The 8,064-nt window shown below is 43.1% G+C and overlaps 2 long non-coding RNA genes across 3 annotated transcripts; both read right to left on the reverse strand.

The window, feature by feature from the left end:
• Positions 1 to 608: 608 nt before the first annotated feature.
• Positions 609 to 2,939, reverse strand: LOC134431717 (uncharacterized). Of its 2 annotated transcripts, XR_010031066.1 has the most exons (4): positions 2,912 to 2,939; positions 2,483 to 2,792; positions 2,025 to 2,142; positions 609 to 871 (listed from the first exon to the last, which is right to left on the reverse strand). It is a non-coding gene; the product is annotated as an uncharacterized LOC134431717 (long non-coding RNA). The 2 variants fall into 2 exon arrangements; XR_010031065.1 differs by lacking the exon at positions 2,912 to 2,939 and having other exon boundaries at positions 2,483 to 2,880.
• On the reverse strand, positions 2,939 to 4,492 carry LOC134432221 (uncharacterized). The gene is made up of 3 exons (XR_010031269.1): positions 4,363 to 4,492; positions 3,678 to 3,741; positions 2,939 to 2,987 (listed from the first exon to the last, which is right to left on the reverse strand). It is a non-coding gene; the product is annotated as an uncharacterized LOC134432221 (long non-coding RNA).
• Between the last annotated feature and the right edge of the window lie 3,572 nt (positions 4,493 to 8,064).

Here is an 8,064-nt window from a genome sequence, read left to right on the forward strand (position 1 = left end):
AAAAAAAAAACACCATGAAAATAAAAAACCTAAACCATTAAAATACTAAAAAATATCACTACCTAAATTAAAAAATGTATTGCCTATAAAAACCCACCATATAAATGCCCCTGTCCCAAAAAATAAAAATAAAAAAAACTATCCAACCAGAAAGAAATCGGAACTTAGGAACACCAAAACCATAGCCTTCAAGAAGTCACACCACATCCCTCATCATACACCAACTACAAACAACATAAAACAATACAATGAATTCTTAAAAACCACCTTAAGACCACTACATTGAAAAACATTTCAAAAATTAAAAACTGCATTTAACAAAAGCCATCTAATAAATTCACACCCAAAACTCCAGCAGCCCAGCTGGCCCTACCAAAGCTCTAGGTTCATACATACAGTAAACAAAACCAAAATCCCAGTAATACCCATCAGAAATCTAGGAAAGAATCCTATTGAAATTAATCCTGCCTCAAATACAAACCAACCCATCCAGAAAGTCAGCTTCCCTCAAAAAACAATTTACACAGAGTTAATAATACCAAGAAATAAAACAACACACCATATACCACCAATGAATATCATAGTGAAGGAAAAAAAAAACCACTACATTTTTTCCTTTTTGTTTTTTAAACTAACTTCTTTTATTAGCTAGAACAAAAGATTTTGCCAGGACTGTAACAACAACTTCTTTTGCTTCTTCTCCTTCTGAAATGTCCCTTCTCACTCCCAAATTCCTTTCAACGCCTGAGTTTACATCCAAGCAAAAAAGCAAAATTCGTGCACTCGTGCGTCCGATGCTCCTGTCAGATTCTCTCTTTCCCTCCACATCTTCTTACACTTTCAGTCTTCACGCTGTCCCGCCGTGATGAGTCTGACAGAAGAATTGGCACATGTTAACAGAGCATTTCCCTCCCTCCCTCCCTCCCTCTGCTTTCCTCAGCGCATTTCAATCCATCCCAGGCCTGCGGTGATGCACGCTCACCCCAAAGCTCACAGCAAGCGTGCAGCAGCTCAGGCTCACTCGGCTCCAGGGCCCAGAGCCTGCAGGCCCTGCAGCTGCCACACGGATGGACCTGGTTCCCTCCCCGGGTGCCCAGAGGGAAACCTGAGGGCAGGCGTCCACCCCGAGGGGGCACCCGCAGCCCCGGGCAGGCATGGAGTCGCCGGCTGCTCTCTGGGGACGACACCCTCCCTGCAGGCCACACTGCCTCGGCCTCTCCCTCCCTGGGGGACAGGCACCTCCAGGGTCTGTGACCAGCCCCATTCCGTCAGCATCCAGGGGCTCTGTCAGAGCCACAGGGCTCAATTCGTGGGGAGTACCGATGGCACACAAATGGCAGCCCGAGGAAATCGTGTTCTGGCCTCTAAGTGCTTGGGACAGGGTCTGATTTTTTGTTTTGTACTTGTATGAAGATTAGTACAACAGGGCTCTGACGGATGACATGGCAACACAGAATTAAAAACTCCTCGACAGGATTACATCGACTTCTAGGAAAAGACAAAAGCTTAGGGCCCTTCTGAAATCTACTTTTAATCCAAAGCACGGGGATTGTCAGCATGCTGCACCTTCCAGCTTTTCAAAGCAGCTTACCTCTCAAGACCAGGAAACATTGATTTCTACAGAAACAATGGGCAACCCCCAGGCTAATCTCAGCACTACTGTTTAATAGGGGACCTGCCAGCGTGCCAGTCCAGCTTCAAGTGTGCTTTACTTCAGTCTAACATCCCCACAAAATTCTTCTCACAACTTCCAACCCTGAAATCTTATTTTCCCCTAAAGCTTCTCTTCATTAGCAATTTCCAAGTAACATGGTATTTTTACAACATTCAGAAATGTCATGCTGGACTGTGCTAGAGAGTAATCTGCAAATATAAGCTTAGCAAAGTTTGAATTGACTTGTCCAGAGAAAAAAACTACAAGTGAACACCTACACCTGCCTACAAAGAGCTAACAAGCCCCTGGCAGCTGCCAGCATCAAAGCACAGCGGATGTCTCTAATACAGGGTAAGGATAACAATATCACCTTCTGTTCTCTCCAGCTTCTTTTCCCTGCAGTCCTATTTTGCTTCTTATGATTTTTTTAGTCCCCGTATCTTCTTGGACAGCACCGAGCCCGACGACAAGGACACGAGAGTCTTTCCCTGCCGTAGGGAGAGAACCAGGAAAACAGTTAAAATAAGAACAGGGCAGTTTGAAATTCATACTTGCAACGAGAAGCAGCGCCTAACCAACAGAACAAAAGTAAACAAAGCACGACACCTCCCTGGGGACAGAAGACTCACAAACTCTCCAGGATTTACAATTCTAGCCACCAACCCCTTCAGGACAGCAGCCAAGTGTCCCACGGGGTGGTGCTGCACCAAAGAACCATCTGAGAGGTTCCAAAGAGTGAAATGCACAATATTTTGCAAAGACAAAAAATCTTGCAAAATAACAAAAATACAATAGATGTAAACTACAGGGCAAGAGTACAAGTGTTACCTTTGGGAGCTGGAACCATCCAGGTGAGCACCTGATAACTGGATCCTCACCAGAGTTTGAACCCTTCAGGACACAGAAGGGTTTTCCCCAGGAATTTCACAGACTGAGTTTTGACAGAAGCACGCTCGCCGGATCCTCAGAAACGTCGCCCATTCTCCAGGCGTCTGGAGAGAACTGCAAATGGCTCTCACGTAGTTGGAGCTGGTTCTGTAAGGTCTCAGGGTGAATTTCACCAGATGCAACCAAATTGGGCAACTCCCAGTGGGACAGAAGGAACCCAAAGCTTGGGTAAGCAGAGCTGCAGCAAATACTGAGGAAACAAACATAACAGCGTAAAAAATAATAAACCATCCTTTTTTTTCTCTTGCTTTTGTTTTTTTTTTCTTATTCAGATCAGCATAGCAATTAAAGAGAAGGTGAAAAACTCACCATTACTGAACATTTCATCACCTGTAAGTTGAGCATCCTTAGCATAGGGGACTCCAAAGTTAAAATTCACCGATCCCTGGGAAATGAAACCAAATATCGTATGGTAAACAATCAAACAGCAGACATAAAAATTTGTTTCCTCTAAGGACTTTCAGGTACGTATGTATCTTTGCATTACACATTAGAACATACACTATATACCATCACCTAATACATAATAATTTACCTTTAAATTTTGATAGTATAGCATGAATTTTTAACTTAAACTGGTGATCTCTTATTATTCAGTTGGTGCCTGAAGTTATTTCTGCTGTCACGTTCAAAACAACATGAATTTTTTTTACTGGAATGAGCAATTGATTTCAAAGTCATCACAAGCCCACCAAAACACAAAGCTGGCTTCACTGGACGGGTCTGTGAGCTAGAAGTAGTTAGGCTTGTACTTCCCTCTTGTTCTTCCAGAACCAATAAATGCTGTCAACAAAACCAGGATCTTTAGCCCACTGCTGTGAAAGATTCTACAAGGATGATGGTTTGACTTGTGTTTAGAAGTTTTGATTTGAAATGGCCAGTCCAATGGATAAAGACAGTTTAAGTAGTATTACATTACTATTGTTATTATTTCTATTATGATTTTTACTAGTACTACTGCTATTGTTATCACCTGCTACTGGAAGAAACAAACCAGTAGTACCTATACTTAATTACTTTTATTTCCAGAAAATAATAAAGAAAAAGAACCAAACCAAAAAAAGTCACTTCCTACCTTTTATATCAAGGGATGAAAAATTTCTCTTGGGCTCTTCTCCAATTGATCAAGACTCATAGCACTGAAAGGCAAACAAAACAGTGCTTTACAGAAGGCCAAGTGCACGTTTCAAGGCTGAACCACCAACTGACTGCAGTGACAGCACTTACAACATGAATCGTTCCCAGAGCCTCTGTTCAATGGAATGTTCTGTGGAACTGCCATTTCTTTCCCAAAACACTAACTTCCAACACTTCCTAAACTTATCTTGTATTTTAAAACCACAGAAGTTAGTGAGACTCTGTGCGGAGGTCAGCTTTAAATTTATTTCCTTCTAAAGCTCAGAGCTCTGTTCCATCACCCTTCCCTTCGGCTCTACACTGGATCATGGGGAGCATTTGAGGAGTGCTCAAGAACCAATTCGATTTCTCTCTTTTTCTAGTTCTCTCTACTCTTAAATAATGCAAGACAAGTCAAATGAAAAATGACAAGTTCAGCATCAAAGTCACACTTTTTCCCTTTGTCTGCTCAAGAACAGGCTCTAAATCCACTTCTTGCTGCCTTCAACGATTAAGACTTGCAAAACCATTTTGACATGTTTTACAGCTTTATCATAAAACCCACAGAACGCAAGCTCTGAATTACAGGAAAAGGTCATTCACAGGCAAATATCTAAAGAGACCACTTACTTGTAAATACATACCTTGATAGAGATCGCACTGAGAACGTTTCTGTGGGACTCTAAGGGAGACATATTTTCTGAGTATCCTGTAAACAAGAAAAGCTACGATATATTACAAGACATCCCCACTTTTTCTACATATTCAAATAGGATTTTTAATAAAAACAATTCAGTTAAAAAAGAAAGAAGAAAATCAAGGTAATTTTACTCAGCTATATTTACTCCCGATTTAGAGGGAAAAAAAAGTCACGGGTGCTGCAAAGAAAAAAAAAGTGAACCATAAACGCTTACAGTAGAATTTTAAAACAAGTGCTTGCATAAAAGAATCTTATGGAACGTGAAGTAGAAAAAAAAGTGAAACCACTATCAGACCTGCCTGTTTTCTCACCATTGTACAAGAAAATCCTAAAAGCATTATAAAGTCGCTGCCTGAAACCGGTCATGGGATGTAACCAAGAACAATTGAGGCATTTGCTAATCTAGACAGAAACCTTTTCTGGATGCAAGTGTCAAATCACAAGTTTTGTCTTTCAGAAGCTCGACAATGCTGGAAAGCATTTTCCCTGGGGCTCGGGAGGGCAGGGGCGGAAGGGGGGGTGGCTTTGCAGCTCGCACCTGTGCCATCCGAAGCACACAGCCCGCCCGCTCCCTGCGCTGGGCATTCTCCCGGCCATCTCTGGCTTTACCGCCCAGCGCCGCTCCATCCGCTGTCACGGCACAAAGAGCCACGGGCACTAACGCAGGCAGCAGCCCCGCCATGCCGGCGATACCGCAGCGCTCCCTGCTCGCAGCGCCCAACACGCGGCGGAGCCGCCTCCGCCCGCAGCACCGGCAGCAGCCCGAGGGAGACGGCTGCAGCTCGGGGGCTCCTCCGGCGCCTCCGCCAGCCCGAGGGCGGCCGCCCCACCGGGACCGCGGCAGCGCCCGGCGCCGCTCGCCCGGGGCGGCTCCCGCAGCTCCCGGCCCGCGGCAGCAAAGCACCGCCTCGCCCTCCGCCATCGGCGGGCGGCAGCGCCCCCGCCCCCGGCACCGCTGAGGGAGGCCGAGGAACCGGGCGGACGCTCCTTCCGCGCTGCTCAGCTCCGCGCGGGCGGCCAGACGGAGGCTGCGCCCCTCCAGCGTCGCTGTCCCGCGCGGGAGAGGCGCCGGCAGCTGCGCGCGCACAGCCCCGCGCGGCCGCCTGGCACGCCAGCCACTCATGTGCCGCGTCAGCCGTTGCGTCACACGCCGCGCCGGCAGCACGGCCTGCCGGGAGTTGGAGTCTCGCGATGACAGCCACCGCTCCGTCCCCCGGGAGCCACCGGCAGCTGCAGTCCCTCCCGGGCATCAAACGGGTCCTTCGCCCCAGGGCGGGGAAGGACCTGAGGCAGCACCGCTCCTCCCCAATGCCCTCTCTTTTTCCCTCCAACTCTTTTTACTTTTTTCACTCTGTTTTTCACCACTTCCCTTCCCTTTTCCTTTTCCCTTTCCTTTCCTTTCCCTTCCCTTCCCCTTTCTTGTATTTCTAATCTTGGTTTACCTTTCCACCTTTAGAATAAAAAAGCAGCGGTAGAAACTTTCAGGCTACCCGAGAGTAAAAAAAAAAAAACTCCAAAACGAAAATGATTTAAAGAAAACTATTTATTCCCTGGGAGCCTGAAATTTTCTACTGCTGCACGTGACATAGAGCTTTTATTCCTTCTTATAGATAGTTGATATTTTATATATATTTATCTTTTATATTGATGCATTATATTAGTAACTATATATAATATGCACCTTATTCAAAAAATATACGGGAATTATTTTTTAAATTATTTACCACATCTACTGCTACAACTTATTTTTCCTTATATTTCTAATTTTTATATAAATCTTTAATGTGCTTATGATATATTTCTATACTTATATTTCTACCTTTATATTAATTGTATTTGTAATTTTTACACGAAAACCCCTGCTTTGGCAAAGAAAAAACAAAACCATCCATTATTTTAAACTACCTAAATGTTCTTTTATATTTATATTTATCAGAATATACAACAAATGATAGATATAGATAGATAGATATATCACATCCGTATTTATATCTATTTTATATCCATTTCCTATAATATTTTTCATAAAATATATGCAGTATCACTTGTATTATATATTGTATCAATTTATGTTATTTTACATTTACAATTTAATATTAATTTTTTATCTGTCTGCATATAGTTGCAATACATTTATATATTTGTATTTTTGTTTGGGTTGTATTTACATTTATATTCTCTATTCATATATCTAAAAACATACACAATACTCTATTAAAATTAGAATAACTTATTGTAACATATCATGACTTATGTTACATGTTAAATTTTAAAAATTGACCGAATATATAAAAATAAAATTGGCTCATTCCCATTGCTACACATCTATTTCTTTTGTTTCAATATAGTTAGAGTCATAATTGCATATTTAAAATCCAATTCCTAAATGAAATGACGAAACAAACAGCATCAAATTCCCACCAATGTCTTCCAAAAACATCAAGATACCTCCAACAGCCAAACAAGTGTCAGCGAAAAAACAAAGAACACTCTTTTCAATAACAATTCTCATCAGGACAGAAAAATGGAACCAAAATAAAAGAAAATCCTATAGAAACACACACAGCAAATTACAAAAAGTACTAAAAAAAAGTCAAACCAATCTACTCAACTCAAGCCAGTGCCACTGACCCTGAACGACGTTACTAAAAAAAAACCCAACAAAATTCTACCTCTACACTAACTCAAGGAATAAACAATCCTCTGTAAAAATAACTTTAAAACCTGAACTAATTAACAAAATGGAAAAACATCTCAACCACTAAAAACTAAGAAATTAACTACCCAAATAAATAAATACTTTAAAAACCCACCATATAAATACCCATGTTCCCAAAAAAAACCCTGATAAACAATACTCAAACACATTAAAAGACAACAACAACAACAAGAAGAAGAAAATAAAGAAACCAACAACAAGAATAATACCAAAAACCAGATAAACTTAAATCTGCAACCAAAAAATTATTCCCAACTGAATAAACCCATAGTGCCTCAAGCTATCAAAATAAAAATACCACCTAGAAACAAACACAAAGACTAAAGACAAACGTAACCATAAACAATGTCCCCCAAATTACCCGGAACCATAAAACATACACTACAATCAAATAAACCAAACAAATAAAAGCCCTGGAAGACGATAAACACACATGCAATTATAAAGATTAAAAACCCGCTGCTGTGAACGACAGGACGCTTCCCCAAGCCCCCCAAAACAAACACTACACACTCACGCTAATAAAAGCCACCGCAACAGAATTAAAATGCGAACCGCTGCTTCGCGCTACGACCCGTAAAAAACATTGCGCGCCCTTCTAAACATAATACCCGGGAAAAAAAAATAAAATCCGACTACAAAACCCAATCCAAAACAAACCGTTATCATCCCTACCGGCACCGAGAACCGTGCCCACTCAGGAAGAACACCGTATCCCTTAGCGGACACCCGCTGCAAACCGAACCCAGCGATGCCATCACCGCCTCCAAAGCGCCTCCGAGCCACGGCACCGCCGAACGTGGAGCGGCCGAACCCCGCGCTCGCTGCCGGCCCCGGACGGAGCGCGGCTCCCGGCAGGAAAGCGGCTCCTGCGGCGGCCGCTCCGGCACGCGGGGCCGGCGCCGTCCCGGGGAGCCCCGCCCGCTG

The sequence above is a fragment of the Melospiza melodia genome, chromosome Z, assembly GCF_035770615.1.
Source record: "Melospiza melodia melodia isolate bMelMel2 chromosome Z, bMelMel2.pri, whole genome shotgun sequence".
In the NCBI taxonomy this organism is placed as follows: Eukaryota; Metazoa; Chordata; class Aves; order Passeriformes; family Passerellidae; genus Melospiza; species Melospiza melodia.